Source organism: Acomys minous (assembly GCF_964271855.1).
Source record: "Acomys minous genome assembly, chromosome: 6".
Lineage (NCBI taxonomy): Eukaryota > Metazoa > Chordata > Mammalia > Rodentia > Muridae > Acomys > Acomys minous.
The window spans coordinates 83,760,886-83,784,793 of NC_140487.1; the positions used below are offsets into that span (position 1 = coordinate 83,760,886).

Consider the following 23,908-nt stretch of genomic DNA (forward strand, 5'->3'; position numbering starts at 1 on the left):
GGTTAGCATGCTCAAGACCCTGAATTTGATCCTCAGCGTGGAAAATAATTTTTTAAGGGAGAGATAAAATGTAGGCATTTTGTCCTCTTTACTGAGATTCACTCTGGCTAGACCAAGTTAAGCTCACTGCCGATCCTCAATCAGCCACTGTGGCCAAGAAGATGGGATGTATTAACGGAATGTACAACTGATACAACCCAAAAGCCGCACTCTAACCTCAGATAATGCATACTTCCTCAACTGGAAACAGAGTTTTAGGCCGGATGAAATGGAGAGGGAAAGAGCAAGGCAATGCCAGGGGAAGAGAAAGCAAACACGTGTTCCTTGTAGAGATGATACCTTTCCTTCATTCCACACACGACGAAATAGAGGTTCATGGTACTGACAGCTGTACAAAGTTGAAATAGTTTCCTTTCTCTAAGAAGATCATAGATGTCAATGAGGGGAAAAAAACCTTAACTACACATGTTGTTATAAAGTCCAGAAGGTGAAAGGCTGCTATGTGGCCCCTGGATTGTGAGTATGTACTGGGTCATAGGCTCTAGCCCTGTGCAAGTTATTCCAGGTCTATTTTCTCCCAAGGGTAAATAGACATAATAAAAGTTACTTTGTGGTATTGCTTGAGAGGATTAGATGAAACATTTACACATACAGGTGACCCAATGACTTTCTACTCATTGTGTGTTCAACTGTCAACAGCAAGCAGGGTGTAGCAAGGACGTTCCATCTAAGAGATGGATTTGCCAAGGCTTAGTATGGTTTTTAGCCACAGGGGGAAAAAAGAAACTTAAGTCTTGTGATTCCCAAGTCTGACTCACTCCCTTTCCAGGGCACCATGTGCTTAATGAGATCTCCAGCTCTGTGTATCAATGCCTCCGGTTAACAGGATTTACAAGGAGGGAACGACACAGGCAAATTGTTATTAGCATAAAAATAGGTAATTATTATTATTATTATTTTACATTTGCATCATCACAGCTGATCTTTGTATTAGGCATTCCAGAGCCTGCAGTTCATTCAAACAGTCATTAATTCTGAGTAAGAAATTAATTTCCTGCCACTCATGTTGCAAAGAGGAGGGTGACTACGGAGTCATGTGTAAGGGATGTAATGGAAGCTGGAAATCACCTAATCCAACCTTTCAATTTACAGATGTAGGAACAGGAAACTAGACAGGGGAAGGTCACAGGATTAATTAGTGGCAGAGCCGGAACTAGAACCTCTTCTCTTTACGTCTCTGCCCAAGTCTTGCCATTAAGCCATGAATGCCGATAACCCGATTCCCCTTTGTTTAGGAACTCCCTGACTGTTTAAATTATATTGAGGGTGTAAGACAGAGATGGAGTGAAGGTTCCTCAACAGGAGTGTATTAAGCATCCTTCACAAATTCCCTTGTGCTGTATTAATTTTATCTTGATTATTTCTGCAACGCACTTGGGGAGAAGGGAGACAGCTATCTGTCTACATTGAATGGTCTCATTTGTGTCTTGCCAACGTAAAGGTACGAACTAAAAAACCTCCTACATTAAAACAGCAAATTGCTTATGGTAACCATTGCATAATGAAGGAACACAATGAAGAATTACGGTTCAAATTACTTATCGGGTCTCTTCCATTTTCTAAGTTTTTTTAAAAGTAGAAAATTGCACAGTATAATTACAGTAAGTTAATTTGCATTCATATTACAATTCAATGAGCAATTACATTCTTTTTATTTAAAAAAATATTTTATAAAATGTGATTTGCATCAGTATGTTTCTAGGAATGAGCGGTGACTTTTTTCCTTGTAAGGTTTTCATGCAAATTGAATGGTACGAACCGGGGCTGCACCATTGCTTGTGAGTGGGTGTGTGGTAGAGGAGCAAGGCCTTGGCTTCAGAACTTGTGGTACAGCAAAGAATAATAGACGTCAGCTTTGGAAGGAGGACCTCAGGTCTTATTGCTGGAGACCCCTTCTCCATTTCCTTGCACCATCTTGAATTGGAATTTCTCCATAGAATTCCTGCCAAGCCGTTATCTAATCTCTATTTGATTAACTCCTGTGCCAGAATACTCTTTGCCTTCTGATGACATCTACTTCATCACCAGGCAATGCTTTCATTTTCTGGAGGGTGGTTCCGTTTTGATCATTGGTGTATTAATGTAATTTAAAGGACACATTTTACACATCCGTTCCTGTCCAAGTGCCATGCGTGACAGACCATTCTTTTTACATTGAGAGCCGAGTATTTTTTTTTCAGCACTTGTATTATTAGCATAAATATGTGGGTTGGGCCATGATAAAGAAGCCTTACAACATAACAGTTATAAGGCTGGTTGGCTGCTCCATTTTTTTTTTCCTTGTACCTGATCTTTTTAATTATTTTTAAAGTAAAAGAGGCATACATTGAAATGTGAAGATCAGTTTTCACCACGGCATTTGGGTATATAAACACTATGTTAGAATATGCATGACATCCCATTACCATAGAAACGTCTCTGTATTCCTTTCCCGTCCATTCCTCTCCAAGGAGCCAACAGGCACTCTAGGTTTTCTCATTGTAGATTTAGTTTGACTGTTCTTGGTTTTTCACATAGATGAAATCCTAATAATGTCCTCTTGTGGGCGTGGTTTCTGTCCTTCCATGATGCTACACATGTCTGTGAAGTTCTTTACTTCTTGCTCAGTAGTATGCCAGTGCATGAATTTTATGACTTGTTTACTCATTCTGTCGTACATGAACTTTTGGACTGCTTACAGTGTTACCCGTCGTGACTAGAGCTGCGGGGACTGTTCCAATGTTCACGTACGCATGTTTTAGTTCTCTTGGGTAAACACCTAGGAATAATAAATATGTAAATACTAGGAGCACTCATAAAGTAGGCGAGTGTGTAACTTGGTAAGGTTAGGCCAGGTCGTTTTTCAAAATGTGAAACCATTGTATGCCTTTACGAGTAATGTACAAGAGTACTACAACTTCACCAAAATTATTTAATGTCGTCTGATTTTTAAATAATCACTTCTATTCTTTTCTAAATTAAGTGTATGTGTTTGTACGTTGGTATATGCCCCTGACTGCAGGTGCCCTTAGAGTGCAGGTCAGACCCTTGGGAGCTGGAGTTGTAGGCAGTTGTGAGCTTCCTGATGTAGGTGCTGGGAACTGAATTCTGGTCCTCTGCAGAGCTATCTCTCCAGCCCCATCGTCATCCAACATTTAGCCGGTAGCCATTTTAGTGAGTATAAAATAATGTCTCACTACGTATATTTATATGTTTCTCCCATTACTGATGTGCCTTTCTATTCTTGTGCTTATTGGTGCATTCTCTTTTGTGAAGTATCTATTTAGATCTTCTGTCCATTTAAATTAGGTTGTCTTTTTTATTATTAATTACTAAGATTCTGTGTTTTTCAAGATTTAAGTCCTTTGTCAGATATGCATATTGTGAATACTTCCTTTCAGGCTCACGGCTTACCATTTAATTTTCTTAATGTTGTCTATTAATCAGCAGCTTTAAATTTTGATTAAGCCAAATTTATTATGTTATACTCAGTGGTTTTTGCATCCTCACCATGGAAACCGAACATAACTCCCAATAATGAAGATGATAGGGCTCTCTCCTAGAGTGCTCTGTTTTTAAGTCTTGCTGTGTAGCCGAGGCTGGCCTCAAATCATACTCCTTCTCCCTCAGCATCTCAGATGGCAAGACGAGGCATGAGCCTCTTTGCCTGACATCCTCAGAACCTTTTCCGTTTTAGCTATACCTTTTTGTTCTTACATATGGTGCAAAGTGAGATACTTTTTTTTTCCCCAAGCTGTTCCCACAAAATACTTTAAAGGTCATTTTCACTCCGTTGGAACTACAATACCCATGGTCCTCTGTTCTGTTCTAATGACTGTTTTATTTATCTTCATTGTCTTAATCATCCTGTTTTCGTTACTACCACCTAGAACGTGTTATAAAAGATCAGTGTAGGACTGACCCTTTAGAGCTGTTCTCTCTTGAAAATCTTCTGGCTTTTTGAAGTTCCTCTGCATTCTTCTATACATCTCAAAACTGTTAGCTCCCTGGAAAATGAATTGGAATTCTTATTTTGACTGTGTTAATTGTGTGTTTCAGTTTGAGGATTATTGACATTTTACCAATACCAATTATTCTAAGCCATGAACATAGTGTGCCTCTCTCTGTTCTTGAGTCTGCTTTGGGTTTTTATCCAGGGTGTGTGAGTTTTGGTTGAACAAGCCTTAAACAGCTTATGTTCAGTTTATCCCTATTTTGTATGCTGGGTTATCATACATAGCATTTTATCTGGGTTGTAGTAAGTATTAATCTGAATGCTGCATAGAAAGTATTAGTATAATATTTATCAAATATAATTATTTTGATTAATGTGAAAAAAACCAATTCAAACTGTCTTAAGTAACAGAAGAAATACCCTTACTCACATGACAGAAAAGTCATGAGGTGATTGATGGTACAGCTAACCCAAACCCTCTAAGACTGGCTTCATAAATCTCTATTTTCTAACCTCTTACTTCTCCTGAGTTCTCTTTTAGCCTCATAGTCTGAAGTCTCTTCTCCACTGTTATATGTGGGTCTAATTTCCTCCCAGGTTTGAGTAAGAAGAAAGCATCTTCCCCAGCCATGCAGCTCTAGGTACACCTTACATCTCCAATTCGGTGTGGCAAGAGATGTGTTTCTTTGCATCACCTGTTTGTTCCTGGGCTGGAGGTATAGACTTCTTGATCAGAATCACCACCGCCATCACCACAACAATCAAAAGTTCAGGTAGGAAAAGGGTAAACCAATGATGTCAGATGGAGGTATTATTTGCCAAGAAGAAAGAATGCCAACCCCACCCCCACCCCCATCCCACAACTCCCCACCATTGGCAAACAGCACAAACATGCAGCCCCTTAAGCACAGAAACAGTGGTGCATGCTTGCAGTGTTGGGTGCTGCACTGGAGGTTGTCCTGTGCTTCTGACACTCAAGTCATTTTCCACTCTTGTCATCTGCTCCTTTTTTATTTTTTCAAACACTAAATTCACCTTAAGCCCCACTTGATGAGTGAAAAAATTGGGGGTTTGTATTGGCGCCTAAGAGCCCTCTGATAGCCACTTAGGCTCTCTACTTTGTTTCTACTGTGCATTTAGCTACAAAGAGCAGATTGCTGGGAGAGCTGCGATCCCATCTTGCCTTCCCCTGTGTTCTTGTGGAGAATGGAAGTGGCACTATTTATAGCAGCTGGAGAGCAGAGTCAAGCTTAGCAACTCCACCATGTCACCTTCCCTAGAGTCAGGGTGGCAGGAGTAGATAAGGAGGACATTTCTCCGTGTCAGGAAGCCCTGTAGAAATACATACTTTATACTTCACAGAAGAGAAGTAGCAATTGGCTATTGTGTCTTGGAAAACCATCTTGATAAGGGGGAGTAAATATTAAATATTTGCCTGTTTAAAAGAGTGGATCCCTTTATTTTTTATGCTAAATTAAGCACAGCAAACAGAGTCCTACACTTGTTTATGCTTGCCTCTCAAGAGTCAATCACAACATCCTCACAGAGAATTCTCTGCTGTGCCTTCTTTCTCTTAATCCCTCTTTTTCTGACTTGAAAGTGTGATTGGAAATTCCTTTTCTCCTTCATTCATCTGGCGTGTAATTGCATCTCAAAATCATATATATATATATATATATATATATATATATTTTTTTTTTTTTTTTTTAACGAGGACTCTGTCACCCCATCCCCACACACTTGGGTTCCATACAGATAGTGATGCTCTTTTAGCACCTTGTTCAGCCCCATCATAATGTTAATCCTTATACTATTTGATGATGTGTTTTGAGGGCGAGATTTCCTCTGCTTTCTCTGCTGAGACCTAGCATAGCACTTCATGGAGTAAGCATCGTGTCTGATGATTTGATTTGATTTTTTAAACAGAGGAGTGAGACTTTTTCCTCTCAAATATGGATTTTGAGCACGAGGAGAACTTCTATAAAAGGGGTTATACTGAGGCTTGATGTACCCTGTATTAACCTTTGAAATTTTACCCATTGACTAGTATTTTTCAAGTACATGGTAACTCTGACAAGCTTGGTAGGTATTTCTACTAGTCATTATTTAAATTATATGAATCTGAAAACTTTACGTGTATATTAACAATTGCATAATCTTTTTTGTAATATACATATATGTATATATATATATTATTTTTTTTACATCCTGATAATAGCCCCATCCTACCCTCTCCCCCATCCCCCCTTCTCTATTCATCAGAAAAGGGAGCTCCCAACTTCCCACCCCAAGCCTATCAGGACTGGGCCTGTCCTCTTCCCCTGTGGCCTGGCAAGGCAGTGCTGTCAGGGGGAAGTGATTGAAATCCTGGTGAAAATGTCCATGGCTGAGAGAGCCCCAGCTCCCCTTATAGGGGACCCACATGAAGCCTGAGCTTCATCAGCTACATCTTTGTAGGGGGCCTGGGTCCCGTCCATGCAAGGTCCTTGGTTGGTGCTTCAGTCTCAGCAGGAACTCTGGGCCTTGTATAGTTGGTTCTGTTGGGCACTTGTGAAACTACTGTCACCTCCAGGTCCTTTTCTTCCCCCAGCCCTTCACTTTTCCACAAGGCTCCTTACACATTGCCCAATGTTTGGCTGTGAGTCTCAGCATCTCTTTGGAGGTGCTGCTGTGTGGAGCCTCTCAGAGGACAACTCTGCTAGACTTCTGTCTGCAAGCATAGGAGAATGTGGTTAATAGTGTCAGGGGTTGGTGCTCTCCCATGGGGTGGGTCTTGGGTTGGGCCAGGCATTGGTTGGGCATTCCCTCAATCTCTGCCCTATCTGCTCTGTCTTTATCCCTCCACATCTGGTAGGCAGGGCAAATTTTGAGTCGAAGTTTTTGGGGAGTGGTTTAGTATTTCCCTCCCTCTACTGGGAGGCTTATCTAGTTAGAGGGTGTCCTCTTCAGTCTCTATGGCCCCTGCTACTAGGAGTCCCTCTCATATCCCCTCAGGAGCCTCCCTTGACTTAGGTCTCCAGCTTGTCACAGAGATGCTCCTGCTCAGTTTCCCTTTTCTCTACATGCCATTTGTTTCCCCTCCCCCTCAATCCCTCGGTCTGATCTTCACCTCCATATCTCTCTGTGTTCCCTCTCCAACCTTGTTCCTTTCTTCAGCCACTACTCTGTCCATCCTAGTTCCCCTTCTGAGTGACATTTCAGCATCCTCCCTTGGATCCTCCTTGTTACTTATCTTTAATCTTGGCATATGTAAGCGCTGCTGACCACTTAACAAGTAGTAGCTATTTCCAAACTAAGCAAATGATTCCATTTACAAGAGCACCAAAAAAATGAAGAAAATACTTGGGAATAAGTTTAACCCAGGAGATGAATCATCTCTACACTGAAGTCTTAAGAATTAAAGGGGCAAAAACAAAATGAAACACAGCCCAAGTGGGAGAGCTCATGTCGCTGCGCCATGCCTACACAAAGCCGCCACCATATCCCTTGCATTCCTATTGAAGTTCTAGTGACATTTGCCCCCAAGATTTTTATTAAAAATCCTAAAATTCATATGGAACTACAAAACACCATGATAATCTAAAAAAAAAAAAAAAACAAAACCTGAACCAACCATACCTGATTTCAAAGAATATTACAGAGACATGGTGATCAAAACGATCTGGTACTTTCATCAAAACTTAATAGGTTAGACCAACAGAATAAAATACAGCGAGTCTGGAAACAAACAAACACATGATAAGAATACACAAAAAGCTGACTCCAAAGGCATAGGCAACAAAAGACAGTAACAAACATTGTGGGCCTCATCAGATCTGAAAGCCTTTCTAGAGCCACAGAATCCATCAGTGGCATGGCTAGGTAGCTTTGGGAGTGGGAGAAAGGTTTTCAAGTGTTGTATTTAATAAGCAGTCAGTATTCAAGACATGTAAAGAACCCAGAGAATTCACTTGCAAAACGTAAACAACTTGGCCAAACCATGGTAAAGGACCAAAGGAGATGCTTCTCCTTCCACATGAAGACAGGATGGCAACAGGCAGAAGAAAAGGTCCCAGGCTGGAATTGAACGTACAAGGAGGTAGAACTGCATACCTACTGCAATGGCTAGATTATTCCAATTATTGATAAAGATGTGGAGAAAAAGAAAGTTATCCTCTCCCCTTCTACTGCTGTGGGATTGTGAATTGATACACCTATTTTGGAAAACAGTATGGAGATTTTTCCAAACCAAAAGCAGAGTATATATTGCCAGGAAGTGAACTGATTGTCTCTCAAGCAGATATCTGGACTTCCTTCTTCATTATAACATATTCGTAATAAAATCAATGTAATGGAAATCAATGTTGACCATGGTTTAAGAAAAAGTGGTGCATGTGGCTTCTTCAGTGGAATATTATTAAGCTTTAAAAAGAAGTAAGTCAGCTGGGCGTGGTGGCACACGTCTGTAATCCCAGTACTCAGGGAGGCAGGGGCAGGGGCAGAGGCAGAAGGCTCTCTGTGAGTTCAAGGCCAGCCTAGTCTCCAAAGCAACTCCGGGACAGCCAAGGAGACACAGAGAAACCCTGTCTTGAAAAACAATAATAACAACAATAATAATAGAAGTAAATCTTGCCATTTGCGACAACATGGATGATGCTCAATTGCACTACATGAGATAATCCAGGTATACTGCATGACTTCATATAAATAGAATTTAAACACGACAAGGTCATAAAATAGGAGTAGAGTGGTGGTGTCCAGGAGTTACAGGGTAAAAAAAATAGGGAGATTCATGTCAAGGGTGTTAACCTTAGTTAGAAGTTCTGGAGCTCTTGTGTACCTCAGGGTAAGGTGAGTACATTTAACAATAACGTATTAAGCACTTGACATTTGCTAGGGGCTACATATGAAGTGAGCTTATCACACATGCAAAAAAAAAAAAGCAACTATGTGGGGTAATGAATATGTTAATTATCTTGATAGTGCTAATCATTTCACAATGTGAATATATGTCAAAACACCACATTGTGCACCTTAAATATATACACTACTGACGTGCCAGCTATCCAACAATAAAGCTGTAAGAAAAGACTTCCAAACTTAAAGCCCATCACCCACCATCAAACCAGACATATATTTGAAAAAACAAAAAAACCAAAAAATGAAGGATGTGGGAATAAACAGGATTTAAATAGAACACAATTTACAGAAGGCACCGCTCTGTGTTCTTTTCTTTGGGGGAGTGGTTATTACTCACTGAATTTATGACATGTGACCACAGGTCTTGTTTCTAATCATGGGTCAGTTGTGTTAACTGACCCTGAGTGTTTGTCCATCACAGGAGGGATGATGTCCATCACATGAGGATGGATGGCTTATCTTGTAGCTTGTCTTTTTGCCCGTCTTTGTGTTACTTATGCTATGTCTCTGTCCAATGAACTGAGGTCTTAACACAGACCTTGATGTACAGAATGAACCTTCCCAATGATGGATAAATCAAAATGAACCATTCAGGATGCATTCTGGGAAGAGAACCAAAGTCCGCAAGGCAGTTGTGCTTCTGCCTGTTATCCCACTTAAGGCTTCCTGCAGTCTCATGAGTGAGGCGTTCTCCACCATCACTGGAGGGCAGAGAGTATAGAAGCACAGAGAGGTGGCCTGCTAGAGGTGAAGAAGTCCCCACAGAGTTCACAGTCCATGCCGTAAAGGTTATATGAGAAGTCCCTCAAACTACCTGTAATGGAATAAGTAATATATACAGCCTTGGTATTCTTATTACCTTGCTGCTTCCCAGAGTAGATGATGAGAGCACATTTATTGATTTTTTTCTTTATGCCATACTTAATACAAATTACATTGGTATTTTCAAAAGAACAGCAGTAAAGCCCCACACCTTATCTTTCAGATGAGCAATTTCTTGACATTTAGTGGAGGGACAAAATATTCCTTTAAATTTGATTCAGTTTAACCAGGAAGGCCCTGAGGCCCATGGTGGGTAGTTGCTTATGCCTGTACATCACACTTTCTTCCAGGCTCTGGATAGGAACAGCTGTGTTTTGTTGCCCCCACTGGATTTCATGGGAATTTGCCCAGTTTCCATGGTGGGCTTTGTCCAACACTGACTAGAGTTTTACACATTCTCTTACATTGCATGGCTTAGCAAACCCAGCTTCCCAGTTCCCTCTGATGCCTGTAGCCTCAATGTCAGGCGAAAACGGGAGGCGGGTCCAGATCAGACCTCCTATGTGTGCCCTCAAAATGCGTTGTAAATGGAATGGAAGTTTCAAAGCTGTCCTTAAAACAGAGAATTTCAGATTTGGTTTTGGTAGAGTCTGTAAAAAGTCAGACTTAAACGGGATCACCCAAGGTTTGGCATTCACTAGCCCTTAGGAATGACGAGCACTAAACAACACACTCCCCGTTTCCTCCAGAACTTCTCAAATCTCTTTGTGTGTGTGTGTGTGTGTGTGTGTGTGTGTGTGTGTGTGTGTGTGTTGAATTCAGACTCCAGGCACTTGTCTTTATAAACAGTGAAAAGGAAATGTTTTCTTGATCCCAGCTGAGTTGTTCCCTATTCACTTTCAACTTCTCACAGGGCTTAGAACAGTACCTGCTGCCCAGCTCCTCCCACTTGCTAGAATTTTTCTAAAAGCTGGAGAGAAATCTGGTGGGGATTCCCTGGTCCCACCCTTAGATTGACAGCCACCCAGGAGTCGATAGAAACCACCAGGAATAGGACCCTCTCTGCCAAGCGGTGGGGGAATTTCTTCTGATCAGCTTTTCTCTTAGATTGTATCCTGCCAGTGACCTCAGGAATTTTTCTAGTCTCTATGTAAATTGCTATCTTTTTCAGAGGTGCCTGACAGCCAAGTTTACAGGGCCTCCATTTGTACAGAGCTGTTATTATGGGATAAGTGTAATGGCTCGTGAATTTTGTGGAGGGAGGGGGGGGGTCTCCAGATGATTTTGTAGGAACCAGCCATGGACCTATTGACTCCACAAGCAGTGCATTAGGCTAAATATTTTTAGCCCATTGACTCTAGAGGTAATAACCCTAAATGCATCATTAAATTTTCATGGGTGAGTAACAGAAGCTACCAGAAAAAAAAAATAATTCCCCCCTCCCACCAAACAAGCCACCACATTAGCTTTATTATCACCCAGCTGGAGGGCAGGAGTGTGGCCCCTCTAAAGAAAAGTAAACTTTAAAAGCAAGTGTTGCCTTCTCTTTCTTTGCGCTTGGGCACCCAGAGACAGGCAGCAGGTAATTTTCGCACTACCCTCTTCCACCAGAAATTCTAGCCTCTGGAGACACGTGTGCCACATTGGCGTTGACAAAGCTGAATCCAATCTCAAGGTGGAAGAATTTCCGACTAATCCAGTTATTGTTGGCCACTAGGTGTTTCTAAGATCTGTGTAAGGTGAGACCTAAAGAGCCTTCTTTGGCACAACAGGTTCTAATGTACAGGATGGTCTACTGTCCTGCGTTCTAAGAATTAAGTAGGGAAAACAAGTTGACCTGGGCCGGCGTGCCCTCAGGGGCACAGGGGCTATCTAGAACTGATGAAATTCTGACAGGTGCAAGCCAACTTTGCCTGGGAAATGCCAGTAAAAGGCTGGCAGAAGCTGGCCTGGGCGGCTGGAAAAGAGCGCCCCCTTCTGCCAAGGGGCTCGGGGCAAGAAGATTTTGCTACCTCCTCTTGGCTCTGCGCCCTCTCTACTTAAGTGCGTAAAGGCTTGGCTAAAAGCAGACGCTGGAGAAACGGCGGAGTCTGGGAGGGTGCTGCGTCGGCCGAAGAGCGTGGCCGGCTAGCCTTGCGCCCCCTTCCGCGGTGAACCGCAGGGCGGGGACCCCTAAGCTCTCGGCTCCGCTCCGTCTCCATTCCCGGGATGAGGGGCGAGCGCAGGGACTGGAGAAGCACGACCGCGCGCCGCGGCGCCCCCGTTCGCCTGCTAGTTGGCTCATCCTCTTGGTTGGCGCCGCGGCGACTCCACTGAGCTGTCGGAGAGCGTTCGGGCGGCGAAGAGAGCGCCCCGGCGGGAGAGAGAGACGGAAAGGACAAGCTCGAAACGCGCAGTGCCAGAGAGCTGGCAGGTGAGCGGCGGGGCTGGCGCGGGGCGGGGGCCGCGGGAAGAGGCGGGTCTGCGCACCGCACAGGGGCTGGTCTCCTCCCCCTCCTCTGACGCGTGCCCGTAGCTTCCCGGGGAGGATGGACTCAGCTCGGCGCTCACCCGGGCTTCCCCGGGCTGGAGAGCGCGTCTGAGTGCGGCCGCCCGCGGGGCATGGAGAGCCGCGTACCAGGCGGCTGCAGCAGCCGAGAAGGATGCTCCATGGAGCCGAGGTGAGAGGCGCGGCGGGGGGCACGCGGCGGACCCAGAGTTGAGAGCGCGCAGGTGGCCCGCGGGGACCCGGCTTCGGCGAGCCCGGGTGGCTCGGCAAGGGCCCGCGAGCCCGGGTACAGAGCACGGCTTTCGGGGGCGCGCGTCTCTCGGGAGTTTGGCCAAAGGTTCTGTGCACCGGAGAGTGCCGCAGTTTTCAATCCTCTCACCACTTGCTTGCCAGGAGAGGGTACCCTGTGTCTCCTTCCTGGTCGGTCCCCACTTCCATCACCCTACTTCTGAACACGCGCGATCCTCTCTTCAGGCTTGCCTACCCAGGAAGTCCGGCGAACCCCATGCATTCTCCGGCCTCCCTCGGCCCAAGCTCTAGCCACCCGGAGGCTGCCTTCTGCCTCTCTAGGACCTGCCGAGTTCTCCCTAAGCCTCCTCCATGCCTCGTGAGTGGCGCCTGCGGGTCGGACGACTTCTCCACTCCACGGAAACCGAGTTCTCACTTCTTTAAATCCTGGCAGCGCTGTGGTTCTGCCTCGATCTCTCCATTAACCAGTCTCATCCCAATCAAGGCAACCCTTTTCGCCGACACCGGCGCTAGACAGAAACCTTTCTTCCGGCCCCGGGTTCCCTATGGCGCTCCCTCCACCAGTCAGTCCACCGGCCCTGGGTCACCCGCCCACTCTCCTAGTAGCTGGCCCTCTTCTCCCACAAGTTGGTACCTCACGGTCGGTCTCGAACGCAACATCAGGATTTTCATGCTGGGGAAACTTTGATTCCCCGTGGTTAGGCTCATAAAGGAGCCATGTGACCCTGTCTCTGTCAGTCGCCAAAGGAACCCGTAGTCTGGCAGTCGTGATTTGGGGGTGGTTGTGTTGCGGCGCCAGGGATGGTTCTTGGTGAGTCTACAAAGTATATTTCCACACCCTGCTGGTCACTGCCTCCCCTGTCTTCGACCCTTAGAGTATGCTTGTGACCCCTGGTAGGAGGATGCGTCTTTACTACACTTTTAAAGGCGCTTTTTCGTTTTCTTTCTTTCTTTTCTTTTGGGGGTGGTGCTAGTGGACCCGGTAGGGTGGGTAGAGAAAGCTGCTTGGGAAACTGGTGCCACTAGGCTGCTACGTGGTCTGGTAGCCAACCCTCCACAGTGTTTCACTGCTTGTAAACCGGCCCCAACCCCCATCTGCATCACACAAGTCCTTATTGTTGGGGGTCTGCGGGGTATTTCCGCCTGGGCTAGGGGAGTGAAGGAATTGGATGGGGGCGGGGAGCCCGGGGTTCTGGGCGACCGTCGGGAGCTAGAGACGTGGAGAGCGCCGCGGCGCGGGCAAGTGCGAACTCTGATATGTGTTTCTGAGGCAGGGTTCGTGCCCGCTTGGGTCTGTGCCTGTGAGTACGTTTGTATGTTGGCGCACGTCTGTGTTTAGCTTCGTGAGGAAGAAAGAGAGCCGGGAGTGTAGAGATTGCGGAGGCCGGAGCATCATTCTCTGCCCAGAGCTGGTCCGGCTGAAAGGACTTCAGAAGGATGCTACAATGCCTCTCACTGCCAACCTCTGGCAGAGAGAGAGAGCATCCTTGCCACTGCTTCTTCCCTGCTCTCCTCGAGTGGAGCTGGCCCATTAGACACACTTTCACAATGTTGATGGTTTTGAATAAAGGCCTTGTTGGGGGTTCCGCTGACACTTCCCAACATTTAACATGTTTTCAAGTAAGCATATAAATGAAAAGTGGCTTACGTTCAGAACCCCCTAATTATCCCGTTCACGTTTGTACATTCATGTGCCAATTACAGGTCTTCGGGAAATCCATAAAATGATAAACCATCCCCACCCCCTGAATTAGCACCCATTGTTTTTTTTATTATCTCAAAGATGAGCTATTCTGGATGGAACCCTGAGTTGCGCAGGCAAAAAGATAGCAGTGCTGTAGGATGAGGTTAGGTGAAGTACAAACGCCCCCTTTCCCATCTCTTTCTCTCCCTATCCTGACAAGGCTTGGTGGCTCTTCTGGAGACTGAAAGGGATCAAAGATTTTCTTGATTTCCCATTGAGCTGGGCGACCTAATCAAAGCGGTAGAAAAGTCAACTTCTAAAGCAATCAAATTGTCTGCGGCTGCCCTTGATTGAAACCCTAGCATTCAAATGGAGTATTGAAGAACTCTCAGAAATGGCTTTTGAAGTGCTATTGTTCTTTGCCATACACAGGCTCTCGTAGAGGTTTAGGAAGTTCAAACTGCAGTGATGTGAGAGGAGAGGACGGGCTTTGTAACTATTTGGCAAGAGTGAAGAGGCCTAAAAGTGAAAACGTGTTGTTACTGTATTCCTGGGAACCGGGTGGCTCTCAAGTGGGGACGGTGTTTCTGCTCATGAACTTGGCAAGTAAATCTCCTAAAACAGATTTACAACATGAGTTTTAGTAGGATTCTCTTATTTATTTATTATTTTTTGGTGGTGGTTTTGCTTGCGGTCTGAAGAGGTTTATCTGAAACATTTAATCACGTTCATTGTACTCAACAATAAAATCTGAATAAAAATTACTTATTGTTGATGAGGCTCATCTCACAGGCTGTTTCACAGTATGTCTCATTTGCAAGAAGCACCATTGTGTGAGGCTGCAGGGGAGAGATTCTGTCACTTATTGTTCATTTTCTCCTCCCCAGAGCCACAGAGGAAGCCTAGGCATCAGCCCCCTTTACCCCTCCAAAGTCATTTTTCTTAAGCAGGTGGGTGCTTAGCTTGGTATGTGATCATGTACCCATCTAAAAATTGCATTTGGTGGATTCTCGAGGCTGGGAGCCTCGCTGCTGGCAGATGAAGAATCTATTTGAGGCAGCATTTCATTTCGATAATTCACTCAAGTCAAACAGAAAGAAGGGAAGCACAGTTGATGCCTTTTAGATGGCCCTGGAACAGATAGCATGCGTTAAAGGGTGTTGTCAGAAACTTTAGATGTTATTTAGGACTCACTAAATCTTACCCAGCTCACTAGTCACCAGTGACAAAAGAGGTACACTACTTAAGCAATTAATAATAAATCACATACAACTTGGATGTTGCCATCTGCAAAACTAGGCCCTACTTTGTGGCGCTTGGATCAGTTTTAAAGGGAAATCCTCTCCTTGAGTGTTTTGGCACACAGTAGGATTTTAAGAGAATGGTAAATTTTAGTAATAATATAGAAATTGGGTAGGAATAGGGATGCCTTTTTGTAATGGGAAGGCTCAGAGTGGATGGGCCCAGGTATTTTCTTTGTGATGTTTGATCAGTCATTCCTCATAGTAACAAATATAACAACAAAAACAAAAGAGACAACACAGAAACAGAAATGAATAGCCTTCCTGGGTCTGAAAGGCCACACACCCTTCTCAGCACTTGACACACATTACTTTACTTCATCTTCCAAGCATCCTTGAAGTCTCATTCTTATTATAGGGAGTGGGCACAGGGAAATCTGGCCATTGAGCTGAGACCACCTAGGAGATGAGGGAATTTAAACCCACCTACCCACTCTAGTACCAGGGTAGTGCAGCTCTGGATGGGGAAGGGAAATGAGGGACTTCAGGTCCTCTGTAAACTCTAATCTGGGTATGAAGAAATGATAAGACCTCCTGTGGAAGCAGGCTTCAGATTATTTCCCACTTGGCCTGCAGTCAACGCACGTCACGTGGGTGTGGCTTTCTTACCAGCAGATCATGGATGGTTGCACTTTGAACACTTGGGATTTTGGTAGGTCTTCTAGAAGGTGCTGCTTGGTTTTGGGTCATAGCTCCCTACTCTGTGGCAATATTTATTAATTATATAATTAATCAGCAAGTAATTGATTAGGCAGTTAATTAGTAGGCATCATTGCTGCTGTCAGTGACTGCTGTGGTAAAGAAATGCTTTGATGAAGAGGTGGGATCGTAGGTGGTACAGGTTCTCCAGGAGGGGCTGCAGCACCTGTGTATAGACGCCAGCTTCCCCAACTCTGCAAACATATCTCTGTGCTTTAGTTTTGTTTGTGCTAAAACAGTAGTACCTACTTCACAACTGTTGTGAAGGATCAGCAGAAGGTGCTTAAGACAGGGCCTGGCATGAAATGTTTATCATCAACAAACTATTACTATTGTCCTTCAAATGAAATAAAAATCCTTCCCCTTGGCATTGAACACATTCTCTCTTTTTATGCCAGGTTTGTTAACCAGGGGTGTATTTTAAGATTTCCAGTGAACAGTTTGTTTCTTGATGCTTTCCTGGAAGTGTGGCCTAAAGCATTTCCACTGTGTGCAAAGCAACTGTGGACCTGCACATCATCCTGAAACAGTTACACCCCTTGCCCTTTACCTAGTCTGAGCAGAGTAACGTGGCTTTGATGGATTGAATTCTCAAGGTAGATAAGTCAGTTTGCCCAGTTCACAGATTGGGGTGGGATAGGGGGAGAGTCAGGCTCAAAAGGATGCATGATTTTGCAGGTGAGAGACACTGTTGTGGCCCAGAGCCACAGAGTATACAGAGTATACTCTTTATACAGTGTTCCTTCTACTAGGCCAGATTGCCTTCTGTACCAGGGTGGAGAAGTGGCTTGAAAATATAAATAACACTTGGCTGGGAAGTTGCTGTCAGGCTAAGAGCAGGAACCAGCCAGACGTTCTGTGCTGAGAAAGGAGTGTGAGTAGGAAATACACATTCATACCCATGAACGCTAGCACTGTGTTCCATCTATGAAATGCACGTCAGGATACGAACTCGTGTAAACAACAAAGCAAAACAGAGAAACCCATTATGCCAGCTAATCACCTGAACATTCCCTGAGGTTGGAGAGCAAACGCTCAGTTTCTTTTTCTGTGACATTCCCTTTGTATTGTTCTTCCATTTAGTCCTCAGATATGGGGAGGTTTTGGTTCAGGAGTCATAAAACTCCTTTGGCTTCTATTTCATGAAATATGCAGCATATTCTATTGGAAAGAAATTGCCAGCTTGCTTTTATTATTATTATTTTATTTTATTTGAACCTGACATATATAACCAATCTACAGTGCCAGTGGGGGATTCTCATAAAGCAAGCACAAGGAAAACAGAAATAAAATTCTGCTGAATAGAACAGCTCACAGCTAAAATGATGAAAGTTGTGTGTGCAAAGGTGGGCCGCTTAGGTTAGGGATAAGGATGAGGGCTGGGTTTCTTTAGACAGCTACAGTTGGTGCACAGCTCACCCAGGTCCAGCAGTGCTGACCATCTGCAGGAAACTTGCCACATGCGTTCTTGCATCTGCTCCAGGTTTCATCCCTGTTTCTTGGTCTCTCTGTGGTCAGTCTCCTACTTTCCCACCTGGGTCATAATCTGTTGATTCACCATCCATCCATTCAGTCCTTTATCCTCCCCTGCCTCCCTGCTGCCCCTGGTTTCACTGTTTTTCATTGTCTCAGGAAGTCTTTATGTCTCCGTTTTAATCTTGTTAGTGTTACAGCTGAAAACAAAGACTGACAAGTTGCTGATCTGCACTGGAGTGCTGTGCTTCGAATGTTTCCCCCCAAAGCTCCGAGTATTGAAATTTGGCTGCCTCAGTGAGATATCAGAGGTTGGGATCTTAAACACAAATGTAGGTAGTGTCTGTGGGAAGTGATTAGAATCCATGTCATTTTGGAAGACACCCCTTGATTCAATCCTGGCCCCTTTAAAGAGGAAGAGCCACCGGAAGAGGCAAATACTTGCACCTCTCCCATCCTGTGCAATGCCACAAGCCACCTTGGGAATCTGGGAGCATCAGTCTCTACATGCTATCCCAAGACCCTGGACTTTCAGAACCGTGAGCCAAAACAAACCTCTTCACATTGAAACTTACCCAGTCTGTAGTCGTAGTATCAGCAACAGAAAGTGGGTGAGTGAGGGCGATTAAGGGAGAAAATTCTGGTCTTGTGCATAACTATCTCTCCTATGTCTGTCAGCTCATGTGACCTGAACAGGAGCTATGTTTGGTTCTGGGCCAGACACTGTGAGCAGTAAGTAGCAAAGTGTGAAGGTGCATGCAGCCTGCCATCAAAGAGTTCAGCCTCGTGCATGCATGGCCAATACAGCATGAGATGGGGGGCAGACCAGACCATATCTATTTAACATTGACGCTTCTGGGGGCAGCTGGGTGAAAGTGGGGAAGCTGCCACTTCAGCTGCCCCTTTAGGAGCTTCTCAGGCCTTCAAGGTGACGGCATGAAGGTGCGAAGATGGGCACAGACTGGGTGAACTGCATGCCAATGTGAAGGGCACAGGTGGATGTGGACATAGAGTAGAATATGGGGTTGAAAGTGTTTTTCATGGAGCATTCTCCCAGCTGAGTTCCAGGGAACATTAATGACCTCCAAGATCCTGTTGGGTAAATCAAGAAAGAGAGTACCCAGAAAGGAAACAAGCCCATGCTCGGTACTGTTTGGAAGGCAGAGTCCCTGGCCATAGGAAGTTACAGTGAGAGGCTCAGAGGTTCCAGCCATGTAGAAAATCCTGTAACTCAGTGAGAATTTCCTTAGCTCGCCTTTTCATTTGTTAGGAAGCTCTAAGGCTGCAACAAAACACCTGAGACACAACCTACTTAAAAAGAAGGGAGGCTTACTTTGGATCATGCTATCAGATTTCAGTCCTTTTCTTAGTTTGCAGCCTTCAGGCAGGACATTATGGTGAAGGCCATGGGATGGAACAGCTGTTCACTTCATGGCGGGTGGGGAGGCAAGAGGAAGAGAAAAAGGGTGGGTTCCCAGTATGTTCCTCAACAGCATGTACCCAAAGACCTAACTTCTTTCCTATAGATTCCATCTCCTGGTTCTACCCATGATCATCAGAGGCTGCCTGTCCAGCCTCTCAGGTGTGGGTCTCTGGAGGATAGTTACATCCAAACCCTAACATAAAATTCTCTGGTATCAAGAGGTACCTTCCAGTCATTTATGAGGTAGATAGGAGGAAATGTTTGTGGGGAAGTATTGAGATTTTTTAAAAAGATTTTCAGCATGAGAGTAAAAGGTGTGATTTGAGCCTGTTGGCTCAAATATGCAATTGGTTTCTTGTCATTGTGCTAAAACACCTGGACAAAAGCAACTTAAGGGAGTAAGGGTTGACTTTGCTTACAGTTCCAAGGAGACACAGTCAATCATGATGGAGAGGGTGTGGCTACTGACAGGAAAAGTGTGGAACCAGGAGTAGGAGACTCACTCACTGCTCACATCTGTACACAGTGAGGCAGAGTTGGACAGGAACTGGGACCAGGTTGTAGAGTCTCGAGACCCAGTCCTGAGTGACCCACTTTCCTCTAGCAGAACTTGACCTTACAGTCTTCCCAACTAGTGCTACCAGCTGACAACCAAGTTTGAAACCTCTGAGCCTATGGGAGACATTTCTCATTCAAACCAATAGGAGAGCCTAAGAACTATGAAAAGTTTAAATAACAGTGTGTTTTCTTAAAACTAGAGTAGCTGCCTCTCCGCTAATAAGATACAGCCATGCAAACCCAAATGAAGCTCCCTTGTCCACTCTCTCTGATCTTAGCATGCCCCCTCCTGCTAGATTCAGTGACTATCCTAAATTATATTGTCACCATTCCAAGTGATTTTTAATATGCTCTTCAGAAAGACAAACCTAAACTATCCCAATTCATTCAGTGTCTAGATAGTTCTTAGGTAATGAAGAGAAAAGTGCCTTTTGTCCAATAACTGTCCTGGAATAAATGATATTTGTTAGTTGTCTGGTTAAAAAAAGCACTGTTTGTACTTTTAACTCTAGTGTATGGAACATGGTTGATGCACAATACTTTTCTGCTGAATTGAAGTGACTATGTTCAGTCTCATGTGACTCATTAAGTTGACAGCGGTAGAAGAGTAATTTGTGCCCCTCCACCCACCCATAACCCATTATATGATACTGAAACTCATGGTCAGCAGTCCTCAAATTTTTACTGTACTTCTTTACTTTGTGATATGGGTTTGGGAGAGAAAGACAACCGTCATCTGCTGAAAGGCGTTTCTCCGGTTATTGACATCTTGTAGGATCAAGAATAAGAACTCCCTGTCCAGTCAGCTCCAGTAAAAAGCGGATAGAGTGGGGGCCATCCACTTCTATTCATGGAAAATTACCAATCTTTTCAGTTGAAATGGCAACTTATAAACCAACATGCTAATTAATTGCTCATCATCCTGACACTAAATACTTGGGAGGTTTATGAGGGGTCTATCCTTGAAGGCCTCAAGAAACAACTTTCAGTAGCAGAGTGCTACAGTTAGCTACTCCTGTGACAACAGGAGTATGTGTCTTGACATATGGAAGGGGCATTCTCCTGTATAAGTTCATATGATTTATGAACAGCATCCTAAGTGACATTTTCTAATTATCCTAGCTTATAGTCATGCTACTGTATGCATATCAACATGGAGCATGAACAGCAAAATACTGGTGAAGAAGACATGGGGGAAGAATGAAGCCCCTTTATAGGTTCTCTGGGGTTTTTTTTCCTACCAAAGCATACCTGTCTGGGAGGTAGCAGATTAGTGTCTTCTTTAGGCCTGAAAGTTGATTGTGTAAATAGGCCATCTCTAGGGTTTCCCATCTTTGCTTTTGGTGGTAAAGATTTTTTTCACAGAAGGTTGATCATTAGAGCCCAGTAGAAAGCGGAACAAGAACAAACTCTGTACAGTGAATGAGTGTGAAGAAGACAAAGTGGGTAGGGTCCAGAGGGAGATGGCGCTGTATGGTTCTCTCCTGGGTTGGTTTGGGAGTGGCCCCACTCACTCTATTCACTTTTTGCTGGAGCTGACTGGCCAGACAGCTCTTATTCTTGATCCTACAAGAGGTCAAGAACACAGAGAAATAGCCTTCAGCAGATGACTGTTGTACTTCTCTCCCAAACCCATATCATGCGGTAAAGAAGTACAGTAAAAAGTTTAGGACTGCTGACCACGTGCTTCAGTATGGTCTAGTTGGGCTGTTGGGGGAGGGGCACTGTCAACTTGGTTGCCCTCCTTACCACCCTGCCCTATCACAGTGACATAGAGGTGCTTGTCTTGAATTGTGGGTCACCTTATTCTGAGCAGCCTTGTATGTCTCCTTGAGAAAATCGAAACACAAACCATTACTATTCAAAGGTCCTCTGGTTGAAACCAGAAAATGTGTGCATGTAATCCAGTTGTGGATAGAGTCCAAGATGGGCCAACCGTATGCTGAATGCAGGTTCTGCTGCTGGAGAGTAATCCCAATGAATGCAAAAAGGTTACTGTAATTTACTCCTTTGGGAAGCTGAATAGATTTATAGAGCACAAGGAAGTTGGGTTCTTGCCAATCTTCGGCTTTCTAACCTCTTAATTTTACTGTAGCTGGATTTATCAATCTTTCACGGTTGGCACTTTTTATATCTTGTTTGAGAAAGACTTTTTTCAAACTCTGATGCCATAAAGATAATTCTTCTTCATTGTCTTCTAAAAGCTTTATTATTTTGCTTACTTGCGTTGTCTCTGTTACTCATGAGGAGTGTTGGGCATGTGGTTTGAAGCAGGAATTTAATCTAATTTTTGTTTAATATGGAAAAAAAATCACCATAACGAGTGACTTTTAAAACCAGTTTCTAGACATTCTTTTCCATCCTTTCTCTCAAACCAACCTTTAGTATTAGAGCTCTATGGTAAGCCTTCATGTTTGGCAAGGCAAATTCCCCACATTGTCTTCTTTCGAAGGGTCTGAGCTTCTCACTTTCATATATATTATAATCATCTTTTAAGGTTTCAGAAAAATACTCTTGAGAACTGACTTACAGAACATTAAATTTATGGACCAGGAGTTACAACATCATGGTAGTGAATCTTTTGATCTGTAAATGCAGTGACTCCATTTATTCAGTTGCCTAGTGTCTTTCAGACAGTTGATAGTTTTCTCTAGAAGGGATGCCTTGTCCTGTTAGATTTGTTCTTCTGTGCTTCATTTTGTGTGTGTGTGTGTGTGTGTGTGTGGTTGCTATTGTAAATACTTTCTTTAAAAGTTACATGTTTCTAGCTATGGATCAGCTTTTTATCTTACAATACTTTATCTGAATCAGGAGAGGATAGGTACTACCAGTGTTTAGTGCAGGTTTTCCGCTGTACCAGGTGTTTTAAATATTTGCCTTTGATCTCCAGAACAGCTTTAAGATAGGGCTGTGGCTCTCCTGTGCACACTTGCAGCACTGGGGCCATTAAAAACATTATCCCAGCAGCCTGATGGGAATTCTGGGTGGTGACAGGGTAAGAGGATTATAAACTGGCATTGCAGCCAGTCATGTCACTTACCACTTGAAGTTTTGAAAAACATCTCTGGTTTCCCATAGATTGTGAGGGAAGACAGATTCCCTTCTGGTTACGTGTTGTGTTTGTCAGTCTTCTGACATTTGAAACAAGTCAACTTTTGACTTGAACATTCGAAAGAAGTCAACTTGAAGGAGAAAAGGGTCTTTTTTGGCTTTATAGTCTCAGAGCTTCCAGTCCATGGTCACGATGGCATCGCAGGAAGAACATGCTGGAATAAAGCTGCTCACCTTCCAGCAGCCAGCAAGAGGAAGAACAGGAGACAAAAGCTGGAAATGGCGTATAGCCTTCAAAGGCAAATTTCCTGTGTCGCTCTACCTGTTGCTGTGACAAAAAGCAGTGCAGAGAAGGAAGGGGTTGTGTCGGCTCATAGTTAGAGGGCACATTCCATGATGGTGGGGAAGTCATGCTGTTGGAGTGTGAGGCCATATTGCATCCCTGCTCGGGAGTCAGGGAGAGGTGAATTCTGGGGCTCACTTGACTCCCTCTCCCCCTGCTATTCAGCCTAGACCCCAGCCCATGACACAGTGCTGCCTTCTATCTGGGTTGGCTTCCCTCCTCAGTTAAGCCTCGCTAGGCGCACCTTCATGACACCCCCAGAGCCCCATCCTCTCTGTGATTCTCCGTCCAGTCAAGTTGGTGGTGAAGGTTAATCTTTACACTCCCAGTGCGGCTCCCTTCCCAGTAGGCCACTCAAGTATGAATTCCTCAGTCGCCATTGGCTAGGTTAACACACTCATCTCTCAGTGCTCCCGCACATTGCTGCCCTGGACATAGCAGCATTTGGGGAGCACTTTCTATCTAAGCCGTGCGGATGCTCGGGCTGCCAGGAATGTCTGGAGCTGGTGCTGGAGAGCCAGGCTCTGGCTGGGCTGCTGGGCTGTATTTTAGGCAGGCAGTGGTGATTTCCCGCCTCCTTGAGGGGTAAGTTCTGGCACCCCACCCCCACCCCAGTTTCAGCTTCTCATGTGACTGAATTTCAATCAGTCCCACTTTGAAGTGAAGAACTTCCGGTCTAGGGAGTTGAAAACAGATCATGGGATTGAACTGGAATAGAGGCCCATGTCTCCTTGCACCCAGACCAGGGCTCTTGCTCCCTCTGCCTATTGATTTAAGATTTTCAAATAGGGCTGGAAAGATGGATCAGAGGTTAAGGGCACCGACTGCTCCTCCAGAGGTCCTGAGTTCAGTTCCTGACAACCACATGGTGGCTCACAAGCATCTATCATGTGATCTGGTGCCCTCTTCTGGCCTGCAGGTGTATGTACAGTCAGAGCACTGTATACATAATAAATAAATAAATAAATAAATAAATAAATAAAT

General features: G+C 44.4%; 1 protein-coding gene across 5 annotated transcripts in view; it reads left to right on the forward strand.

Annotated features, from left to right (window-relative positions):
* Positions 1–12,147: 12,147 nt before the first annotated feature.
* DAB1 (DAB adaptor protein 1) overlaps positions 12,148–23,908 on the forward strand; it is a 380,571-nt gene continuing 368,810 nt past the window's right edge. For 3 of the 5 annotated variants that reach the window (XM_084785547.1, XM_084785549.1, XM_084785550.1), the window contains exon 1: positions 12,148–12,315. The gene's annotated coding sequence lies outside the window, so the exon portion shown is untranslated. The remainder of the gene's footprint in view (positions 12,316–23,908) is intronic. The other 2 variants (XM_084785548.1, XM_084785551.1) reach the window with 1 other exon arrangement.